Source organism: Chenopodium album, chromosome 7 (assembly GCF_948465745.1).
Source record: "Chenopodium album chromosome 7, dcCheAlbu1.1, whole genome shotgun sequence".
Classification (NCBI taxonomy): domain Eukaryota; kingdom Viridiplantae; phylum Streptophyta; class Magnoliopsida; order Caryophyllales; family Amaranthaceae; genus Chenopodium; species Chenopodium album.
The window spans coordinates 10,183,378-10,207,889 of record NC_137840.1 but is presented as its reverse complement, the minus strand read 5'-3'; the positions used below and the strand labels follow the sequence as shown (position 1 = coordinate 10,207,889).

Genomic DNA, 24,512 nt, shown 5'->3' with positions numbered 1-24,512 from the left:
AGAGCCCTTTACAATCTGGTTAATTGATGCATTGATGATTGACTATTATTGATTATTGATATTGCATGATAATTTCCTATTGAATTGTTTTAATGTTTTACAATTGCGGCTTGTAAAAGTATAGCAATATTAAATTGATGAATCGAGCAGATGTTAATTTGATATTAAAGGCTATTTTCAATAATAACTTATATCTAGTTAATTGCGAGAGCCTGTTAGATCTATGTTGATTAATAAATTGCGAGAGCCTGTTAATCATGTTATTTATGCAATGTCAATGATTGAATACTATGTTTTACCCTGGAGTATTATTTATTGGTGAACCTATGCCCTAGATCCTTTTATATATTGTTTTCTCCCTATTCCTATTCTTTGTAGTTTAGTTTCATACTCAAATATAAATATTGGTTACTTAGATAATTTAGATTATAATAATTAATTAGGAGTAAAGAGACTTGTTTCCCTGTGGAGATCGACCCTACTTCCCTATCTACTTTAGTTAGAGGATTTAGGTATTTACTTTTGATTAGGGGATACGACTTTACCCTGTCAAAATTTGGCGCCGTTGCCGGGGAGACGGTTTTATTTTTATTTCTGATTGTTTTTGTAGTCTAGATTATTTCTCTTTTGTCTCATAGAGCGTTAGTTCTCTGAGACAAATCTCATATTTGCTTCTAGTTTTTGTTTATGCCCAGGTGTTCCAGATCAGGTTACATCTCATTCGATCCTGAGATCGAACGTTCCTTCCATAGACAGAAAAACTTCTACAAGCAAATCCTAACGGATTCTGGTGATAATAACAATAATCACCGCGACCCTCCAACTGATTCCAGCGATTTAGAGGCATCATCAGACGCAGAATCAGAGATGACGGCTCCAAAGAAGCTTAGTGATTATTCACAACCAAAGCTTACGGATTTTCCACATCTCACCCCTACGCCGGCTCTTGATGGGGTTCAATTTGAAATTAAACCTCAATTTATAACGATGATAGAGAGGAAGCAATTCAGTGGAGCCAAGGGTGAAGACCCGAATCTTCACATTGCCGACTATTGTCAATATTGCAACACCATCAGGCAAGCCGGGGTCACTCAAGACCAAATCAGGGAGATTCTCCTTCCCTTCTCTTTAACTGGAAAAGCTAAATTGTGGTTTAATGGTTTAAATAGAACTACACTTGGTATAACTAACTGGGAAACTATTGTTTTGAATTTCTATAACAAGTATTATCCTGCAGAGAGAACAGCAGTACGACGGAGTGCGATTCAGAACTTTGCCCAAGAAGCCGATGAGTCTTTATATGAGGCTTGGGAGAGGTTCAAGGACTTACAAAGAGAATGCCCTCACCATAATTTAGCACAATGGCAGTTAATCCAAGCCTTTTATAACGGCATTGGAAATTCCTCTAGAATAATTTTAGACTCTGCAGCTAGTGGGAGATTTATGAATCTTAATGTTGATGATGCAGGTCAGGTTATTGAAGCTATGGCGATAAACAATTCCCAATATGGGAATCCTAGAGGATTTGCTAACAAGGGGAAGCATAGTGTCGACTCTGTATCCTTTTTGCAAGCTCAACTAACCTCTATTTGCCAAAAATTAGATAATCTGAGCACTGCTAATGTTTCTGCGATTAATAATAATTCTAATGAGGCTTTCTGTGAAAATTGTGGTATTGTAGGTCACTTGGAGCAGGATTGCAGGAGTTCCGTGGAGCAAGTTAATGCCTTCCAAGATTATAGGCAGAATAACCCATACTCCAACACTTACAATCCTGGGTATCGGAATCATCCATACCTTTCCTACCGGAGCACTAATGTTCAAAATTCACCACCACAAGAACCACAGGCGCCACAGCAACAGCAGCAGAAATATTATCATCCCAATGCTAGCCAGAAGAACCAGCCACAACAACCCTCCTCATCTTCCGACCCTTCTCTGGCGGAAATTAGAGCAATGTTGGTCAATATGCAAAAGCACATGGAGAGCAGAGATGCGACAATTGATCAAATTTTAGTGCATAATAAAATTGTAGATAATCAAATTGCGCAACTCTCTGCTACTCTACAAGCCCGCCAACAGGGAGCCTTGCCGGCACAGCCTACAAGGCCTACGGATCAAGCATTTGCAATTACCCTAAGGAGTGGTTCGAACTATGAAGGGCCCTCTATGCCCAGAGTTGATGAACCTATTTTACCAAATAATGCTAATCTTGATTTCATTAAACCAAACAATGTAGTTGATAGCCCTGCAGGGCTAAAAGATAATACTAACATATCTAATTCTACATTGCAGAGTACAACTCCAGAGAAGGTGGCTACTCCAGACAAGAATAAGAATGCTCCAAAGCCAATCATCAAACTTCCTTTCCCCAATCGTCAATTGAAGACAAACTTGGATAAGCAGTTTGGTAAGTTCCTGGAGGTGGTTAAAGATTTGAAGGTAACAGTTCCCTTTACTGAATTGACCACACAAATCCCCTCATATGCAAAATTTATGAAAGAAATTTTGACGAGAAAAAGGTCTATTAGAGAGGTAGAGACAGTAGCTTTCACTGCAGAGTGTAGTGTCGTACTTCAAAATAAGTCTCCACCTAAATTAAAAGATCCGGGTAGTTTTTCTATCCCTTGTCATATTGGCAATCTCTTGATTGATAATGCATTATGTGATTTGGGTGCTAGTGTTAGCGTCATGCCATTATCTGTGTGTTCCAAGTTGAATATGGGTAAGTTAAAAGCTACCAATATAACTCTACAAATGGCCGACCGTTCTTTCAAAAACCCCTTAGGTGTTTTAGAGGATGTCCCCGTTAGAGTAGGTAAATTTTATATACCTGTAGATTTTGTTGTTCTTGATATGGCCGAGGATATGCAAACCCCAATTATTTTGGGTAGACTATTCCTTAACACTGCAGGAGCAGTCATAGATGTAAGAAGTGGTAAGCTAACACTATCAGTAGGGGACGATAAAGTTGTTTTTAATCTGAATAATGCCCCCAAAAGCTCCATGACTGAGGAGAAATGTTTCAGTGTTAATGTGGTTGTAAATTATTCTAACAAGCCCCAAGCTCTTGAAAAAGATCCCTTGGAGGCGGTATCTTGTGTTGCATCCTTTTCAGATGAGATAGACAAATGGCAGAAGGAAGTCGATGCAATAGAAAGAGCACTCTACAATGTTGGTCTTGGTTTCGAGGACGAACAAGTGGAACCGATCAAGCAAGTTGTGCGAATCGAGCCTACGGTAAGTGTTCCACCATATCGAGTTGCAAGTGTTGAACGCAATGCCAATTTGAAGCAACATTCGATCGACGAAGGGTTTTTAGTGCGTAGCATTGAAGATCTCCCAATCCAAGTCAAGGAGGATCCACCAGATAAGGCGACTTGGCGTCCCACAGGTTATGTCAGGAAGCCGCATCGCAGCCTAAACATTGCTAGACCGGGTGAGAAACCACCCGATCAAGCGTTAGGCCAAGGGTTCTAGAAATTGCACTTGGTAAGAAGGTCGTGCGGGACCTAGATAAACCAGCGCTTTGCGGGAGGCAACCCGTATTTTTAATGTTTTTTAGACTAGTTTTTCCTTTCTTTTTTTTCTTATGAGAGGAGAGATGAGGGAATTTAATGAGTTTTATGAGTGTTTATACAGGCTTGAAGGAAAAGAGTAAGCTAATTTTTGGAGAAAAGAAGAAAATTAACAATCCCCGATTTAGTCTCGGGCCCGACTGGGCGAAGCTCGCCCGATCGGGCGCGAGAGCAAAGCTCTAAAATTAAGAAATTTGGCCCGATCGGGCGAAGGCCGCCCGACCGGGCGCGAAACTTGACGTTTACGGACTTAATTGTCCGCCCGATCGGGCAAGCCTCGCCCGATCGGGAGCGAGAAGAACGAAATTTTTGGCCTACAGATCGCCCGATCGGGCGAAAGGCGCCCGACCGGGCGCGAGACTTGGACGAATTCGGAGCTTAAGATCGCCCGACCGGGCAAGTTTCGCCCGACCGGGCGCGAAAGTTGGGTGAATTAGATCGCCCGATCGGGCGAAGGCCGCCGGACCGGGCGCGAGAACTAACTTGAAAATAACCCAGATCGCCCGACCGGGCGACCCACTGCCCGACCGGGCGCGAGCACATCCGCGTCTTCTTCTTCCTTCTTTTCTTCTTTCTTTCTCCATTTCTTCTTTCTTCCATTACTTTCTCTCTCTAAAAACTCAAATTCTCTCTACCTTCTCTCTAAGATTTCTCCTCCTTTTCTTACCCAAATTCAAAACTCTTTACATATTTGTGATCCTCTCTTCATCCTCTTCACTTTCACATAAAAAATTTTCAGTTTTAATTCAACAAATTTTCAACCCATTTCTTGAACATGGCATCAAAGAGGGCTAGGTCCATTTTTGGTAGGAGCTCCAGTTCGAGGGAGGAGTACGACCCAGACTTGCAGCTCCCGTATTAGCCGACGATCCGGATCGTTAGCCGGGAACAAAAGGAACGATTGGAGCATTTGGTCGGTCGTGAGGTAATTCCTTCTCGATGGTTACACCGCCCTACCTTAGAATCATTTGGTTTGTATGATTTTGTTAAACAATTTTTGAATGATATTGGCATGAGAAAATTTGTTGCCATGCACTATCCTACATACCGAGAACTTACCTGTGAATTCATGTCCACTTTTCATGTTGTTAGTAGTAGGAATGGGCCTAATTTATTTTTCAGGTTAAATAATAGAAATATTAGTTTAACTTTTGTTGAATTTTGTAAAATTTTTGAATTAAATTCTGAATTATCTCACCAGTGGCATGCAGACTATAAAACGAGTGACTTATATTATGCTTTGACTGGTTTACCAGCCCCCGACCCCCAACATGCTAGCACCAAACCTATTCACCACCCTGTCCCAAAAATCTGGCAAAGATTTGCGGGTTTATGTTTTTTAGGTAGGGCCGAGCCTCATAACGCTCAAACTAACGAACTAGCTGTCATAGGACACTATGTATACGGGTTCGGTAAATTGAACATAGGCAAGTTTATAGTTCACCATTTGAGTAGGCATGCCACAACCAGCACCACTTCCAAGTCTCCTATCCGTTTAGGTGGCCTTATCACTCGAATAGCGGTGAAAAAGGTCGGTTTTGTAGTAAACGGACCCCACCAGCTGACCAACTGCGGAACAGATACCTACATGACTGCTAGGTATTTTGAGGATGTGGGGTGGGTTAGACCGGATAGCGAGCAAACACCCTTTTGGTGTATCCTGGGAACGAGCAACCTTTGCCCATTTTTCCCCTACCCAGTCCAGACTTGACCGCCTTTCCCCCAGGGAAACTTTCTTACACTTACGATGCTTTAGTTGCCAACGCTAGGGGGAAGCCGCCACCAGTTCCACCACCCCAGCCTCAGCCCGAGGTGGCTTTCTCTCCACCTCGTATGTCCCATTTCGTCCCTCATGTTGACTTTGACCCAGTTTGGGATCTTCAGAGTATAGGTCAGGCCCTAGGACCTATCGAGCATTCACATACTGACCTTAGGAGGATGGTAGGCTCCTTAGACCAGAGGTTAGGGTACCTAGAAAGGAACCAGGGTAGAGCTCTCTACCCTATGTACGATGATTATGCTCGTCGGGGCAACATTCCCGACGACGCTATTCACCCTGACTGGTTTCAGCCACCACCCCAGGGATACGATAGGGATCCCACTGCCCGTGGTATTTACACTAACTATTCTTCTTTCTTCGGGTATGGGCAGGACATCCCTTTCGGGGGACCGGTGGGGGGGACTTTTCACGCTGATTATTTTGGTGGTAGCTCTTCTGGTGCAGGTGGTACAGGTGGCAGTGGAGGTGCGGGTTTTGGCTCAATGGACGAGGACGATGAGGACTAGCTATGCTGGGCTAGTTTCCGAGCCAATGAGGACATTGTCTGATTTTGGCTTGGGGGAGATTTTGGTTTGGTATTTTTCTTTTTCTCTTTTCTTTTATTTTTGGTGTGTTTTCTTAGGTTAGTTTTATTGCTTTCTTTATATATAAAAATACAAAAAAAAATTGAAAAATAAAAAAATCCAAAAATACGTTCCAATGAATTATAAATTATGCTTCCCTGTGCCCCTTACTTGAGAAAATTGTTTTGATTCTTGGTATTTGATGATAAGCATTGTGGATTAGTTGATCATGATTTGATGTTTGATTGTCTTGAAACCTTTACATGCGTCAATTTTGTCCAACTACTTGTGAATATAGTGCTTGACTAGTTGATTTGGTTAGGAAATGTATAGTTCCATAGTTCCTGATATGTCAATGAATTTGAGTATTGATTTGCAACTATGAGTAATGTTTATATGATTCATTATTATGCACATTGAGGAGGACGAAGGCATTTGTTCTTTTAGGTAGCCTCCAGATATTGTAGATACATTTGTTCCCTTCTTGCTACCCATGTTGTTGCCTTGACCTTTTATTGTTTATTAGCCGCATTACAAGCCTATTTTGCCCCATTGGTTACTAGTCCCAAGCTTGGCTTGGGGGAGCTATTAGTGAGTGAGGTAAGGGAGTTTGTAGTGTGCTTATTATTTGCACAATTTGGGTGGGATTTGAGAAGTTGTTTTGTTGATTATTCATGTTTATTTTTGATGAGTTTGAGAGTTATATTTTCTTGAAAAAATAAAGCATGATATTAAAATAAAAAGAAGTTCAAGAAAAAAAAAAATGTGAAAAAAATAAGTGAACTTCAATAGAAAAAATGTTCAAATGTTCTATTTGGAGGTTGATCAAAGGAAAAAAAAAAAAAGAGCTTCATTGAAAAAAATTCAAGTTTGGAAAATAAAGTTTGTTTATTCACTCTATTTCTTCATTATTATATTTTTATGAGTGAAATTGTAAGTGTTGGGATTGTTTATTATGATTGGAGTATATTTGGTTGGTGTCTGAGTTGGTTATGTTGTTGGAGATGTATGATCATTAGTTATTTTTTATCATGGGTTTTATTAGGATATGGCTCCTTTAAGCATAGCTTTTCTCTCACTTATTCCCAAATTTATCCTACCCTTTACCCTAGCCTTACATTACAAGCTTTAAATACCTTCCGACCTTTGTGCATAGAATTGTATGAATGTGAAAGTGTTGTTTATCAATGCAAGTTATGATTTGGCATATTTCGAGTCAACTAGTAGGATTGAGCGTTCATTGTTTTATACACACGAGAGTGTGAGTTGGGAGGGCATTGTTCACATTAAAGGGGTGGTTGGAGAGCGATCGAGTACATCTTTTACTCGCCACATAAATGAGAGTTGAGTGTGTGAGCACTGGTCTTGAATTCTATATGCTCTTGTGGTTTGCTCTATTTGACAATTGTTAGGGATGAAAGGTAATTGGATGGATTTGATTGGTTGACTCTAAAGCGTGTTTATTTGATTTACCCTAGATCATTCGTGCTTGATTTTTACTTTTGGGGTGAAGCATATTTATTGATTCATTGATGAGATCTTTGCTTAGGGACAAGCAAAGGTTTGGCTTGGGGGAGTTTGATATGTCTATTTTATATAGTATTTTACCCCCGTCCCTTGGTCATAATTAGTAGTGTTTCTGGCTCTTTAGAGCCACTTTTATTACTAATTAGTGTTTTCTAGTGTTTTCGTAGATTTGGTTGACTTTTGCAGGGATTTATGCTTTTGGAGTATTTTCCCGAGATATTTTGGAGCAATCACGAACATTGGAGAAGCACGACCAGAGTTTATAGCCCAGGCCGGTTAGAGCCATCGAACCGGTGATTAAGGGCTTGGTATGTGTGATACCGGGGCATTTGGACCGAGTATTCAAGACCCAAAGAGGAAACCCAGATTGGCCCGAATAATTGGAGCCCAATCGTAGTCCAAATAGTGGCCCAAGAGAGCCGCCCGGCCAAAAAGGCTGGCGCCCGGAGGCGCGCCCGGCCAGGCGGGAGAAGCTTAGTCTGGCGCCCGGTGACGCGCCCGGCCGGGCGCGAGATTGCTATTAGAGACAAAAAAAAAGGCGCGCCCGATCGGGCGGTGCCTCGCCCGATCGAGCGCGTGTTTTATTAGTTGATGTTTAACGTAGTTTTAATTTGTTTTAGCTTAGGATTTTTGTACGGAGTATAAATACTCCTCCGTAATACGTTTTTAGGATATCTTCTTCTTCTCTTCCTCTCCTCTTTACTCTTTCTTTACTCTCTTAATTATTCTCTTAGAATTCTTTCTCTAAACTTTTGTCCTTAATTCTTCCATTAATTCCAGATTACTTTTTGGTAACAATTTCTTCCCCTTTATTTTCAGTTATTTTATTTACTCCCTTGATTATGCTTTTATTTATTTATTTGATTAGTTTTGGTCATGATGATTTGTGAGTAGTTTAATTTCTAGGGTTTATGGGGATCTAATAAATAATATGAAGGGGTAAATTATTGTTGTTGATTATCAATGCTAGATTAATTTCCTATTGATTGATTTAATGCTCTGTGACTAGATTAGGCCTATCTTTTATGCATGAGTTTGACAATATTGATTCAAGAATCGAGAGATGAGAATTAATGTTTAGGTCTAGTTTCAATAGGCAAGTTAATTTATAAATGGTTAAGTCAAGATTCGAGAGATGAGATTTAATACCGATAAATTAATTGTGTGATTGTAATACGTAGCGAGAGCCCTTTACAATCTGGTTAATTGATGCATTGATGATTGACTATTATTGATTATTGATATTGCATGATAATTTCCTATTGAATTGTTTTAATGCTTTACAATTGCGGCTTGTAAAAGTATAGCAATATTAAATTGATGAATCGAGCAGATGTTAATTTGATATTAAAGGCTATTTTCAATAAGAACTTAGATCTAGTAAATTGCGAGAGCCTGTTAGATCTATGTTGATTAATAAATTGCGAGAGCCTGTTAATCATGTTATTTATGCAATGTCAATGATTGAATACTATGTTTTACCCTGGAGTATTATTTATTGGTGAACCTATGCCCTAGATCCTTTTATATATTGTTTTCTCCCTATTCCTATTCTTTGTAGTTTAGTTTCATACTCAAATATAAATATTGGTTACTTAGATAATTTAGATTATAATAATTAATTAGGAGTAAAAAGACTTGTTTCCCTGTGGAGATCGACCCTACTTCCCTATCTACTTTAGTTAGAGGATTTAGGTATTTACTTTTGATTAGGAGATTTGACTTTACCCTTTCAGTGATCTAGATAGAAAATCTACACAAATGCCTAACAACAACTGCAGTGTTAAACCACACATTCTAAAATTATTTAAGTCTACACACTTGCACAACAAAATTATAATTACTGGATATATATTTAAAATAAAAGTGTACATACTCACCAACAAAAAAAGGATACAACCCCCCAGATCCTACAACATATCCATTGCTCTGGAATTTCTTTAGGAATTTCCTTACTGCATCAACCATCCAGTTAAATACAAAAGTGCACCAGTCATACTCCTCAGCTTCATCGTAGATGAACACGTCGGTACAAGCTTCACTCCAAGGTGGCTTGTATTAGTTGTAGCACACAATATGTACTCCAAACTTGCTATCAAAAAGGCTATCTTAAAATCAGCCTTCTCTTCCTCCAACAACAGCAACAAATTGCCTTCCTCGTCGGTCCAAATTAGTGCCCCCAGAGCAGCTGCAAATGAAATGCTATCCTTTTTCCCAAACTTCTGTAGAATTCTACTATGCTCTGCGTGCTTATCCTCATGAATCGTAGACGACAATTCCTTCGACCCCATGGGAATACCCAACACTTCTTCCACCTGAAGTGGACTCAAAGGAAGCACATACTCATCCCTATTATCGAACCATCACCCATCACCCTTGTTAACAACCAGTATACAAATTTATAGGGTAGATAAGTTAGGGGTACACATAAAAGGCCTCCAAACCTCATTTTTGTGACCACCTTCTTCCGATATTCATCCAACCTCATCACTAAAAGTGAAAAAGCCTTCACACCATGCATATTTGGGGCCTACAACATTAAATTCCAAGAAGACAAAGTTCAATCAACAGACACCGGTCCAAGCCTCACAAAATATGACCATTAACCAATTTTATTGCTTCAGTTTATAACATTACAAGCTACATTAAAACAAAATACATCGCATGTCCTTCCATATAACACAACAACATAGCTTAAGGCACACTAATCACACAATCCAATAATACTTACTTTCCAATCTTTTATAAGGGATATAAATTTGACACATCATGTTTACAATTAAACTATTTCAAACACCACTCATCATATTTACATCTTTACAAAGTTCATTAATTCCCCAGACTACCTAATCAAAGGACCAACCCCAAACCTAAGTTCAAAGATTGCAGCTAAGAAAGATAAGAGAGTACCTTCTGCGTAACTCTTGATTGGGTTTTAATGACAACCCCTCTGTCCTTCACCTCTGTACCCTTCGTCTTCTCAGCCTACACAACACACTATTTTTTTTACTTCTATAACACCTAGTATTACAAAACAATAAAGCTTTTACCATTTACATACTACTCACATACCTTTTTCTTGCACCTCTTTCCTATCTTTTTCTCAACATGACCTCGCTTGCGCTTCCCTTTACCAACCTTTTCCTGCAATAACTTGATCAACAGATCTTGGTAGCTCGCATTATCCTGTTCAGGTTCTTCATCATTACCTCCACCTTCCTCCACCTCCACATCTTCCTCATCTATAGGCTGGTATCAGCAGAACCAGATTGCTCACTGTAAAATTCATCAGAACCACCTTCATTAGACCCACCATCATAATCACCACCTTCTTCAAAACCTCCTTCATCAGAACCACTTTCATCAGAGTCCGTTAACACCTCTTTCTAAAAAAACTACATCAGATTTCAATTTCTTCTTCCCTTTACTACGTACCTTCTTTTTAGGCGCCTCATCTACGCCTTTCGAGCGCGCCTACATAAACACAAATATTGACTACCAAAAAAATATCAAACTCATAACCATCACTGACCAAACACATAATATTAAATATTCTACGAACAACAACTCACCAATTCTGATCCCCTCTTCTTCCTCGGCATTATTTCCTCCTACCAAGTTCACATAAATGATACATAAACGGGGTTCCAAAACTACATACAATTATATTCTATTCATTTTATAACCCAAGCATGGCTTAAAGGAAACCATGGTCTTGTACACCATTTCCAACATTGAAGAAAATAAAACTTCAAAGAACAAAACAGAGTTTAACCTTGACTCCTTCATTGACAGATGAAGCTTAAATCTCTCCCCTAATACTCACATACGCATACAACAACATGCATTTATAATTCAATACATCTACCACAACAACAAAATCAAAATCAATCATTCATTTACATTGATTTAAAATCAATAACACACTACAAGAAAAAGGGGAATTAGCAACTGATTTTTGCGACTACCATAATAATTAGTCGCAGAAATTATTTTTGCGACTGAAAAAGACGAGTAGTCGCAAAGTTTACAACCGATTTTGTTATAGTTGTTGTGCGGTCGCTAATTAGCAACTGATTTTTGCGACTACCATAATAATAAGTCGCAAAAATTATTTTTGCAACTGAAAAAGACGAGTAGTCGCAAATTTTGCAGTCAATTTTGCAGTAGTTGTTATGTGGTCGCTAATCTGCGACACTCTTTTAAGTTTTGTGACTAAATTATAGTTATTGGGTTTGTTATGAAATATATAGAAATTAGAGGATTAAGAGAAGAAGGTAATAAGAGAAGTATTACTACTTGTATGTATTACTCTTGGTAATATTTTTTGTGTACATCATACAAGTGATATTGCATGGTTATTTATAGTAGTAAGAATCACTATTACATTGTGGGCTATAACCTTAGAGGGTGGCAATTAGGGTTGGCTACTACATTAAATGCAATGAAGAAATTGGAGTGTGGACATTCACACCTTGACTAAATTAATTAACTCTTAACACTCCCCCTTGAATGTCCATACAAAATAGGGTATATATTGCCTCGTTAAAACCTTGCTAGGTAAAACCTTTTAGGATAAAAGCCATAGCTAAGGGAAAAGAGTACAACAATATATTACTATATGCTTTAGTGTATTGCCTCATTAAAAACCTTGTCAGGAAAAACCCATTGGGATAAAAACCTGATCGAAGGGAAAAAGAGTGCAGTGCATATAATGCTCCCCCTGATTTTAACATAGTTTATGAAGATGACGCATTCCAATCTTGTGGACCAACCGCTCAACACTCTTCGAAGGTAGGGACTTTGTAAACAAGTCTGCAAGATTATCAGATGATTGGATCTGTTGGACATTTATCTTCCCTTCCTTTTGCAAATCGTGCGTAAAGAACAGTTTTGGGGATATATGTTTAGTCCTATCACCTTTGATATATCCTTCAGTTACTTGTGCGATGCATGCAGTATTGTCTTCGTAAATGATGGTTGGACTTTCAGTTACTTCTTTCATCCCACATTCTTCTTGGATATTACCGATCATTGACCTTATCCATACACACTCTCGTCCTGCTTCATAAAGGGCAATCAACTCAGCATGATTTGATGAAGTCGTAGTCAAGGTCTGCTTTGTTGATTTCCAAGATATTGCAGTTCCATCATAGGTGAACAGATATCCAATTTGTGACTTGGCATTTTATAGGTCTGATAGATATCCAGCATCTGCATATCCGATGAGGGTGGCATCTTGCCTTGATTGATAAAGAAAACCAAGATCTTTCGTTCCTCGTAGATATCGTAGTAAGTGTCTTACTCCTTTCCAGTGTCTCTTCGTTGGTGTGTTGCTAAACCTGGCTAAAAAATTCATAGAAAAGGATATATCGGGTCTAGTATTGTTAGCTAGATAAATTAGAGCCCCAATTGCACTCAGATATGGTACTTCAGGACCAAGGACATGTTCGTTTTCCTCTCGAGGTCTAAATGGATCATATTTCATAGTCAAAGACCGAACAATCATCGGGGTGTTTGTTGGGGTCGCTTTGTCCATGAAAAAATGTTTTAACACTCTTTCAGTGTAGTTAGACTGATGGACAAAAATACCATCATTTAAGTGCTCAATTTTCAATCCAAGACAAAATTTAGTTTGTCCAAGGTCTTTCATCTCAAATTCTTTCATCAAGTACTTTGCAGTTCTTTCAAGTTCATTCGGAGTTCCAATGATATTTAAGTCATCAACATAAACCGCAACAATTGCAAATCTTGATTGTGATCTCTTAATGAAAACACAAGGAATGATTTGATTATTCTTGAACCCTTCTTTCATAAGGTATTCACTTAGACGATTATACCACATCCTTCCAGACTGTTTCAATCCATAAAGTGACCTTTTTAATTTTATAGAAAGTAAATGTCTAGGCTTGTGGTTTTCTAGTAATTTTAGTCCATCTGGGACTTTCATATAAATGTCTGTATCGAGCGACCCATATAAATATGCGGTCACTACATCTATCAATCGCATCTTTAGTCCTTCTGAGACTGTCAAGCTTACCAGAAATCTTAACGTAGTTGCATCAACTACGGGAGAATATGTCTCCTCATAATCAATCCCTGGAAATTGAGAAAAACCTTGGGCTACAAGTCTTGCCTTGTATCTAACAATTTCATTTTTCTCATTTCGTTTTCTCACAAATACCCACTTGTATCCAACTGGCTTTACACCTTCTAGTGTAAGGGTTATTTTGCCAAACACTTCTCGTTTTTCGAGTGACTTTAACTCTGTCTGCATTGCCTCTTTCCATTTTGGCTAATCATGCCTGCAACGACATTCTTCCACTGTTCTTGGTTCACTATCATTTTCGTCATATGCCATTTCAATTGCAATGGAATATGCAAATATTTCATTTACGATAACATCACTTCTATTCCAATAATTCCTGGTAGAAACAAAATTTATTGAAGTTTCATTGTTATCGATGTCATGGTCATCTTGTTCATCCCATTTCAGATTATCATCTTTTTCTTTATTCTCATCTGTATTTTGTCTTTCTTGACCTTCCGTAAGGGGAATGTTGTTGATCTCATCAGGTCTTTTTAGTTTTCTTGGTTTAGAGTCTTTTGAACCAAGTGGTCTTCCACGCTTTCGGCGTGCTAGAGATTCATTTTCAATGATCTTATCACCAGATGGAATTTCAATTCGTGCAGGGGCATTTTCAGCTGGTATATGTGATTTTGTCACTTTCTTTGCATCTATAAATGTATCAGGCAGCTGATTTGCAATGCTTTGTAAATGAACAATTTTCTGAACTTCTTATTCACACATATTTGTTCGTGGATCAAACATTGACAATTGTGTTGCATTCCAAATGATTTCTATTTCTTTCTTTCGTGGGTCCACTTTCTCTCCCCCTAAGGCTTGGAATACTGTCTCATTGAAATGACAGTCGGCAAATCTAGCCGTAAATAAATCACCGGTCATTGGTTCAAGATATTTAATTATGGAGGGTGATTCAAACCCAACATAAATTCCCAGCCTTCTTTGTGGACCCATCTTTGTTCGTTGGGGTGGAGCAATAGGAACATACACCGCACAACCAAAAATTTTTAGATGTGAGACATTAGGTTTTCGACCAAAAACTAATTATAGTGGTGAGAACTTATGATAAGCAGTTGGTCTCAATCTAATTAGAGTTGCCGCATGTATTATGGCATGACCCCAAGCAGATGAAGGCAATTTTGATCTCATCAATAATGGCCTTGCAATCAATTGTAGTCTCTTAATTAATGACTCAGCGAGTCCATTTTGTGTATGAACATGAGCTACTGGATGTTCTACAACAATTCCAATCGACATACAATAATCATTAAATGTTTGGGATGTAAATTCCCCAGCATTGTCAAGCCTTATTCTTTTTATTGTATGGTCTGGAAATTGTGCTCTTAATTTAATAATTTGAGCAAGAAGTTTTGCAAAAGCAACATTTCTACTAGATAAGAGACTTACATGTGACCATCGAGTTGAGGCATCAATTAATACCATAAAATATCGGAATGGACCACATGCAGGATTAATTGGTCCACAAATGTCTCCTTGAATCCTCTCTAAAAATGTTGGAGATTCAGTAGCAATTTTGTTCATAGATGGCCTTATTATTAATTTGCCAAGTGAACATGCAGAGCATGTTAATTCATCTGATCGAGGGATTTTAACATTCCTAATTGAATGTCCTACTGAATTTGCTATAATCTTGTGCATCATTCCTGTACCAGGATGACCCAAACGATCATGCCATAAAGTTAGCAGATTCTTATTATCTAACTTCTGGTTAGATATCGAATTTATTTCAACTGGTTGTATATCTATATGATATAACCCTGAAGAATATGCTGACAATTTCTCATACACTTGTTTCTTGCCATGTTTTTCTGCCGTGAGGCATAAATATTCCTTTTGATCCACTATCATTGTTTCTAAATGAAAACCATTTTGACGCACATCTTTAAAGCTTATAAGATTTCTTCGAGATTTACTCGAATATAAAGCGTCATTAATGATTAATTTTGTTCCATTTGGGAGTATTATGCAAGCTTTTCCAGAACCTTCTATTAGCTTGGCTGACCCAGAAATGGTATTAACATTTTCTTGAAACAATTTTAACTTTAAAAAATATTTTCTATCCTTCATAATAGTGTGTGTTGTTCCACTGTCCAAAAGGAATTGAAATTTGGAACCAACTTCGGGCAGATCCATATCTTCATAAAATAATAAGTTTAAGATAATTAAACTGGACTTACTTTATCAATGATGAAAAATTAAAAGTACATAACTTGAACATGAAAAACATAAAGAAAAGTACATAAAGAAAACATAATACATATCATAGTAATTGATGGATTATCTAAACATGATTATTCTCTCCAAAGATAAATTCACCACCAGCTTCACCATTGTCTATGAGGAAATCAGACACATCAAAGCTAGTTCCAGGGACATTTTCTTCATTAACGTAATTTGCTTCAGCATGTTTTTCTTTCCCTTTAATGGAAGCCTGGTATAGTTCTACCAGATGTTTGGCCGTACGACAAGTACGCCCCCAATGTCCAGTCATGCCACATCTATAACATGTGTCTTTTCCTTTTGTGGCGGCTTGATTTCTGTTTCCTTGTTGATGCCCCCATTGAGTGTTGTTTCTAGGGGGGAAATGACCTCTACCACAGCCATGACCACGTCCACGGCCACATCCGCAGAAATTTCAACGACCTCTGCCACGATTATTATGTTTTACACGTCCACCTCTATGAGCAACATTTGTCTCGGGTGGATTTGAGCTTTCTACAGCATTTGTTTCATTGAATGCTTGAGACCCAGTTGGTCTTAGGTTGTGATTCTTCAACAGAAGATCGTTATACTTTTCAGCAACCAATAATGTAGAAATAAGCTCAGAATATTTTGCAAAACCTCTTTCACGGTATTGCTGTTGCAATACAATGTTGTTAGCATTGAATGTAAAGAGTGTTTTATCTATCATTTGCACTTCAGTGACTGGTTGATCACAATATCTCAATATTGATACAATTTTATATAGTGATGAATTATAATCACTGACAGATTTAAAGTCCTGAAATCTCAGGTTTGTCCACTCAAACTGTGCTGAAGGAAGGAGTACCCTTTTGTGGTGGTCATACCTTCCTTTCAGGCTATCCCATAGTTCTTTGGGATTTTCCACCATTAAATACTCAGTTTTTAAACTGTTATGTAAATGATGCCTTAAGAGAACTATAGCTTTTGCTTTCTCTTAATCAGTAGGAACTTTAACTTGAGCAGGGGCATCTTTTTCATTTCCTGGGATGGTAATTTCTTTGATTGTATGTTCCAATCCCTGAGCCTTTAAATTCATTTGGGCATCAACTGTCCATTCAAGATAATTATGTCCGGACAAGTCTAATACGTCAAATTGTCTTTTCATCAAGTCTCCCATTTTAACTACAATCAAATAGATAATTATTATTAAGTCAATTAAGTAAGTGATAATTAAAGTAATCAAATTATAATCATAATAATAAGCCATTTTAAAACATATTTTGCTTCTCCCCCCCCCCCCCTTGGGTTATTATTATGATTTACATAAAGTTAAGCTAAAATTAAGTATGATAATTCGTTTGTTAAACAATAACATCAACAATAATAACAATAACAATGATAATAATAACAATAACAATAAATACTACTACTATTACTACATCACCAACAACAACAACAATAATAATAATAATAATAATAATAATAATAATAATAATAATAATAATAATAATAATATTAATGACATACATTAATGATAAGACAAAAGGAACATTTATTATATCAAAATGCACTTATAATCTACCTAGAAGACAAAAAAAAAACTTGAAGTACTATAGAGATTACATGCATTAATTCCCTTTGTCGAAAAAAAACAAGCGCTACTTATGTAAAATGATGAAAATCATCATTGCCATTAATAAAACTACTAGGGCCATAATTAAAACTAAGTATAGTTTTAATTTCCTTAAATCTTCTACAAAGGTAAAGGGGTGTGGTGGTTGTCGGTTGTCGACGGGGAACATGGTGTGTGGCCGGAGTGAATGGAGGAAGAAGAAGAGGAGATAATTTGGGTAAAGTTTAAGGAGGGGATAAGGTTTGTATGGTGAAATAAGGGGGGTGTAATCCGCTTTTTATAGGGGGTAAATTATCCGTTTCAGCTTTACACAACTGTAAAAATATCATACAATGTTCTAGTAGACTGGTAAAAAAAAATCGTAATCAAACTATTAATATTTACAAACGTAAATAAGTATCACACTAGGATGCAAGCCGTAGTGGTCCGAGAACCCTAATCTATTCATGTGGTCAAGGGTTCGAAAACTGAAAGAAACATAAAAATAAAGTGTGTAATCTAAAAATTAAATAATTATAAAGGTTGCATCATTTTTTTTTTTTTCATTTTAGTAATTATGCACAAGTAAGTAAGTATGAACATGATTTGTGTGACCATGAAATTTACTCTATTAACATGCATACAACAAATATTTCCACATGCAAAAGTAATTATATATTACTTTCTATAACCATGCATGAGAGTTACCAAACTAAATATCATAAATAAGGTATGTATTGATATCTTCATTTTTATCAACATGGCTAATTATGTAGAGTAATTTTGTGGAGAAATATATTGTGAGTTTCTGGTATAGAGGATCCCGTATGGGCAACTATAGAGCATACTCTTCAAAATATATTTTGTGAAAGAAATTGAATCTTTGTAAAAATTGGCTAATCGGTATAAGTATACTTGATTGAAGATCGTGCTGATAACGTGTTATGAAATATATAGAAATTAGAGGATTAAGAGAAGAAGGTAATAAGAGAAGTATTACTACTTGTATGTATTACTCTTGGTAATATTTTGTGTGTACATCATACAAGTGAAATTGCATGGTTATTTATAGTAGTAAGAATCACTATTACATTGTGGGCTATAACCTTAGAGGGTGACAATTAGGGTTGGCTACTACATTAAATGCAATGAAGAAATTGGAGTGTGGACATTCACACCTTGACTAAATTAATTAACTCTTAACAGGGTTAACAATTTTGAATTTATTTTTTTAAATTTGCGATTGCTATTGCAACTATTCAGTAGTCGCTACCGTCGTTAAAATTTATTAAAAGAGAAATTGAAAAAATATTAAAAGAGAAATCAAAAAGGATTTTTTGACTTTTACCACACAAAAATCACAAAATTATTTTTTTTACTACCAAAACTTTTATTTTATCACAAAAAAAAAAAAAAGTTAAAAATTGTTTTTACCACATGTCGTCAAAAACCTAATCAAAATTTATATATTATTCAATTTTTGTGCCAAACACATGGTCTTTAGGAGTTTTGATAGTTTGGATCCTTGAGGTTAGAATTGACAAAAAATGATCAGAATTGTTTCCTTTTGCGTGTCTAAAAATACATCGATTTGCGTGAAATACTCAAAACGAATCATTTCCGATCATTTTTTGTTAATTCTGACCTCAACTTGAATCTATAAGGCCAAAATGCCCCCATAAACTCATGAATAACATGTTTTGCGCACGAAAATTAAAGAATTTTATAAACGATTTAACGGTTTTCTTTACGGTAGGTAGAAGAAAACAATTTATTTAAAATATTTCATTAAGGCCGATGTTCAATAACTTATTGAATGGCGGCAACAAAGAGGACAGAAATTGGTTTCCCAATTTCCTTCATACGTGCCACATGCCAGTTACCTAAATTAAAAAAAAAAAATTTATTCTCTCTTTTCCTCATACTAAACCGTTTTACTTTCTCCCTCTTCCTCATTTTTCACTGGTATTTTCTCTCTCCTCTTCGGCGATCTTCCACCATTCTCCTCTCTTCCATGGGCGATTTCTAATTTTCTATTTTCTCTTTCACTTGCGAACTTGTTTCTCGCAAATTTCAGATTCGTTTCTTAATTTTTTTTGTGCATTTTTGTTAGGATTTAGTAGTTTTGTTTTTCAATTTTTAGGTTTTTTTTTTTAATTTTGTTCTTTCGCTCTTTTATAGTGCTTTTTGTCTTGTAAATTCTGCAATGGTGAAGAAGAAGAGTAAAAATTCAGAGGCAAATGATGTTTATCTCAGTGCAGGTTTTTAAACTATTTTTTTTTTTCAAATTTGTTTTTAGTTGATGTTGATTTGTTTTTGTACCGAATTTTCATGATTTTTTTGTTTATTTTTTTTAGGAATTTTCAAGTTAATGTGTTTAATTTTGATTTATTTTGTTGTTTATTGTATTTGATTGTTTATAAATTGATTTTAGGTTTTTTGAGTTGATGTAAATGTGTTGATATATGTCCAAGAACAAGTGCATGTTATTTTCAGAGTTTCCAATTGAATCTTTTGCTTAGATTTTAGGTAGAGTATGAGAATTGATAGGGATGATTAGTATATCACATTATCATGTGGTTGTGATTATAGAAGTTGTTACTGAAGCTTCTTTGCAATTTGTTATTTGTGGTAGCTTAGGTTCTATAAAAGGAGATAATCACAAAAGAACTTGAAATCAAGTAGTATTAACATACAAAATGAATGCAGGAGGGGATGAAGGAAATAAGAAGGCGATGGTTAAAAGAAATGCAATTGTGGATAGTGTTGTCCATGAAAGTAGTAAAAGGGGAAAGAAGAAAGCAAGAGAAGAGAATAATAATTCTTCACAAGGAGTGCAAATTAAGGAAGAAGCCAACAATAAGCGATTGAAGATAATGAGGTACTTCCGATATGATGATTACAAATATGCTCTCTGACATTCGATTTTATATGTTGATGCACCTTATATTGTCTATGGTAATTTTGTGCTAATGATGGGCTAATGAATTGTGATTGATAATAATTGATAACTTTTAGTTTGCTTTTTATCATGGAATAGTTTAGATTAGGATTAAAATAGTTTGATCATGGTTGAACAGTTAATAAATATATATAAAGACAATTGCTCTGTAGCTCATCAATTATATGGGTCACTTTTGTGATTAAATAGGCCACTTTTAATTTGTGGTTATATCTTTATTAGTATACGGGTAATTAATATGTGATTGACTTTTGTGATTATATAGGTCACTTTTGTGATTTTGGGTAATATGTGACTGATTTATGTGATTATATAGGTCACTTCTATGATTTTATAGGTCACTTTTGTGATTATACCTATATCAGTACATGAGGACTTTTGTGATTATATATATAGGGTCACTTTTGTTAGTATATGAATAATGTTTACCAGTATAAGGGTAACATAGTGAAGCCTCAAGTTTGTTTTATGTATAAAGTTATTGCAGGAAGGTGGCTTTAATTTGAGGCTAGACCAGTTATTTGCTTTTATGTATGTGCTTGTGTTGTACTAATGTCTAATTTTAGACTAGAAACCATGCATTTTTATCATCTGAAGTCATCTAGAATCAGTAGCATTTATCATTGGGAAGCCTATATAGTCTTAGTAAGTTGGTAGATTGTGGAAACTTAGTGAACCTTTGTGGCGATGCAAGCTAGTGGACCAAAAGTCATATGGTCTCTGATGTGTGCTATAGTGCAAAACCAGTCATAACAAGTCATTAGAAGCGATGCATTTGTCTGTTTTATTTTGACATTGGTAGGTGGATTGTGGTGACTGGTGGAGAATATATGAGATATGAAAGTATTCTATTGAGATATGAAAGTATTCTATTCAAGGCTATTAGCTCAACTGGTAGAGCAATGTACAATAGTGTACATGATGTGGGTTCAAGCCCCACATAGCCTACGCAATTACACATAGCATAACACTTGTGTATTGGTATGTGTCGTTTATCACCATTGTTGGTGTACTAACAATAGTCGTTATAATTTCTAATGGGAATAGCGCTCACTTTAATTGGAGTTACTTTTGTACTCAATTAGGGTCACTTTTTTCCTTCATTAGGCCGGGTCACTTTTGACCTTGATTAGGGCCACTTTTGCTTTGAAATAGGGTCACTTTATCCTTAATTAGGGTCACTTTTGTTTTGATTAGGGTCATGTTTCCCTTAATTAGGGTCACTTTTGCTTTGAAATATGGTCACTTTATCCTTAATTAGGCTCACTTTTGTTTTGATTAGGATCATTTTTCCCTTGATTAGGGTCACTTTGGTCCTTACTTAATAAGGGTCACTTTTACCCTTCAGTAGGGTCACTTTTGCTGTGAAATATGGTCACTTTATATTTAATTAGGGTCACTTTTGTTTTGATTAGGGTCACTTTTGCTTTGAAATAGGGTCACTTTTGTTTTGATTAGGGTCATTTTCCCTTAATTAGGGTCACTTTTGCTTTGAAATAGGGTCACTTTTGTTTTGATTGGGGTCATTTTTTTTTCCTTGATTAGGGTCACTTTGGTCCTTAATTAATTAGGGTCGCTTTTACCCTTCAATAGGGTCACTTTTGCTATGAAATATGGTCACTTTATCTTTAATAAAGGTCACTTTTGTTTTGATTAGGGTCACTTTGACCCTTGATTAGGGTCACTTTGGTTCTTAATTAGGGTCACTTTTGCCCTTGAGTTGGATCACTTTTACGGTTTTTCCCTTGATTAGAGTTACTTTTGTCTTTGATTAGTGTCATTTTTGCCCTTAATTAGAGTTACATAGGCTATGCAGGACTTGAACCCACATCATGTACAAGTACAACTATTGCACATTGCTCTACCATTTGAGCTAATAGCCTTGAAATCAAACACTTGCACAAAAGCATTCGAAGACCATGTACACCCAAACAACCACATCTAACCATTTTTATTTCGTATCCAAAGACCCCAAAATAAACATAAATTATTAAACATCAACCTTAATGAAATATTTGTCTTTTTTTGTTAGTGAGTTGATAACACGAAACCTATATTTCAATAAATTAAGAAAACTCAAAAAAAAAAAAAAAAAAAAAAAAAAAACCTCAAAGCAGTAATAACTTTGCCATAGGAAGATTTAGCTTAAACTACAACTTGTGAGAAATCAATCAAAATTAAATCAACAAAATACATACAAATCAACATAATTTATAAATTTGTTCAATGAGAGGAAAAATCATGAGACGATTGACACATAACTTCATATGAAGTATAAAATATAATTCGAAGGTCTAATAACAATCAAATTATAAAAAACGATAAACAAATTCTGAAATTGAAAAATAAATTTATAGATAAATTACCTTAATTATGATCAAAAGTTAGGTTATCAATTCGACAAAAATCCTTCAATTTGCAGATATGTAGTCATAGGAGGTTGAATTTCTTCCCGCCTTTGAAGAATTGAATTAGACCTTGAATAAGGTTTAACATTTAGAGAAATTAAATGCAATTGTGTAACTCAGGTCGAAATCTGTAGTTTCTTCAGTTTTGATCTCCAGATTTTCATGTTATGACGCTTGAATTTGCCTTTGTGATTGTAGAAAAACTTGAATTAGGTTTTCGTAATTTGAGAAGTCGAATGATTTCACCATTTATAATCGAACATTGGAGGTTAGAGATTCCCCTATTGCTCTCTCCTCATTCATGCTTGCACTTTCTCTCTCCTCGTTCATGTTTTCATGTTCTCTCTCCTCCATTGTTGCTGCCTTTGAGAGTTTGAGCTTCTAATGAACGCTAATAATTTTGGAAATAAAATAAATATATATACACTGTTTACACGTGCCAAAAAACGGATGTACAATAAAAATAATGTACATTGGGGGCATGCAAATTTTTTTGTTTATTTTTTATGGTATAATAAAACTTTTAAAAGTTTAGTGGTAAAAAACTATTTTGTGTTTTTTTTAAAAAAAAATTTTTTTGGGTAAAAGTGAAAAAAATTCATAAAAAAAACCCTTAGTCAAGTTGTTCCCTCTAGGCCTGAGCAAAACTATCTGATTATCCGATAATCCGAAGATTCGATCTGCACCCGATCCTAAAATTTAGGATAACCGATCCGAAATTTTTGGATTCCAGATCGGATATCGAAATTTTGAGTTTCGATTATCCGAAAATAAAGTCGGATATCGGATTTCGGATCGGATATCCGAAAATTACTTTTTTTTTACCCATATTTTAAAGTTCAAATATTATCCATATGCCCATTGTCCAACAGCCCAAGCCCAACAAAAAACTCAACTTACCCTAATTTCAAATCCGCCTCTCTCTTCTCAGCTAGTCTTCTCAGAGGCCTTATTCTCTTCACCTTAAAAAAATAATATTAAGTAAAAATAATAAAATAAGTTCAGTTCAATAAAATTAGTTTCAGTTTAGTAAAAATAATTTCTGTTTAGTAAAAATAAGTTCAGTTCAGCAAAATTCAGTTTTATTAAAGAAGAATTATAATAGAAAATGTAAAAATAATTTCAGTTCAATATAATTAATTTAATTTCAGTAAAAATAATTTAAGTTCAGCAAAAAAGTTTAGCTAAATTAAGGTGCGCAATTTCTATAGTACTCCTGGAGTATCGTGAGCATGGTACTCCAGGGGGTCAAATACTGGCTTTTTAATTAAAAAAAATCCTTGTTCTATTTTTGTTCTTCTGCTCTTCCCTTTGTCTTACTAATTTTTCAAAAAATTTCAATAATCACTCTATTATTAAGAAATTTTGTTGAATTGAAGAGCTAATTGTTCAAATTACCAAAATCAGAAAAAACAAAACCCTAAAAATCAATTGAGTGTTTTATATTTATGAGAATCTGTTAAAATTTGAACAACAATTTGAATGAAGATGATTTTATTTAAAGAAGAGAAAAAGAATCGAACAAATTTATGAGAATTTTCAGAAGAGATTTTACGTAGAAGTTAATTTACTTGAAAACTGATTGAGCTCATTTTTTCAAAGAGGGATATCAACGTATTGTTCTGTAAAAATAACATACATTTGAAAATAACAAAAAGTTGAAGCAAAATAACAAAAAGTTCAAGTAAGATAACACAATAATCTGTTAGCAAAATAACAAATGATTTTAGTGAAATAACACAAGGTTCGTGTGAAATAACACAAGTTTATAGTAAAATAACACGGGCTGAGG

At 35.8% G+C, this 24,512-nt stretch overlaps 1 non-coding gene across 1 annotated transcript; it reads right to left on the bottom strand.

Moving 5' to 3' along the window:
* Window positions 1–1,248: 1,248 nt before the first annotated feature.
* LOC145641242 (small nucleolar RNA R71) lies at window positions 1,249–1,355 on the bottom strand. The gene has a single exon (XR_014115300.1). It is a non-coding gene; the product is annotated as a small nucleolar RNA R71 (small nucleolar RNA).
* Between the last annotated feature and the right edge of the window lie 23,157 nt (window positions 1,356–24,512).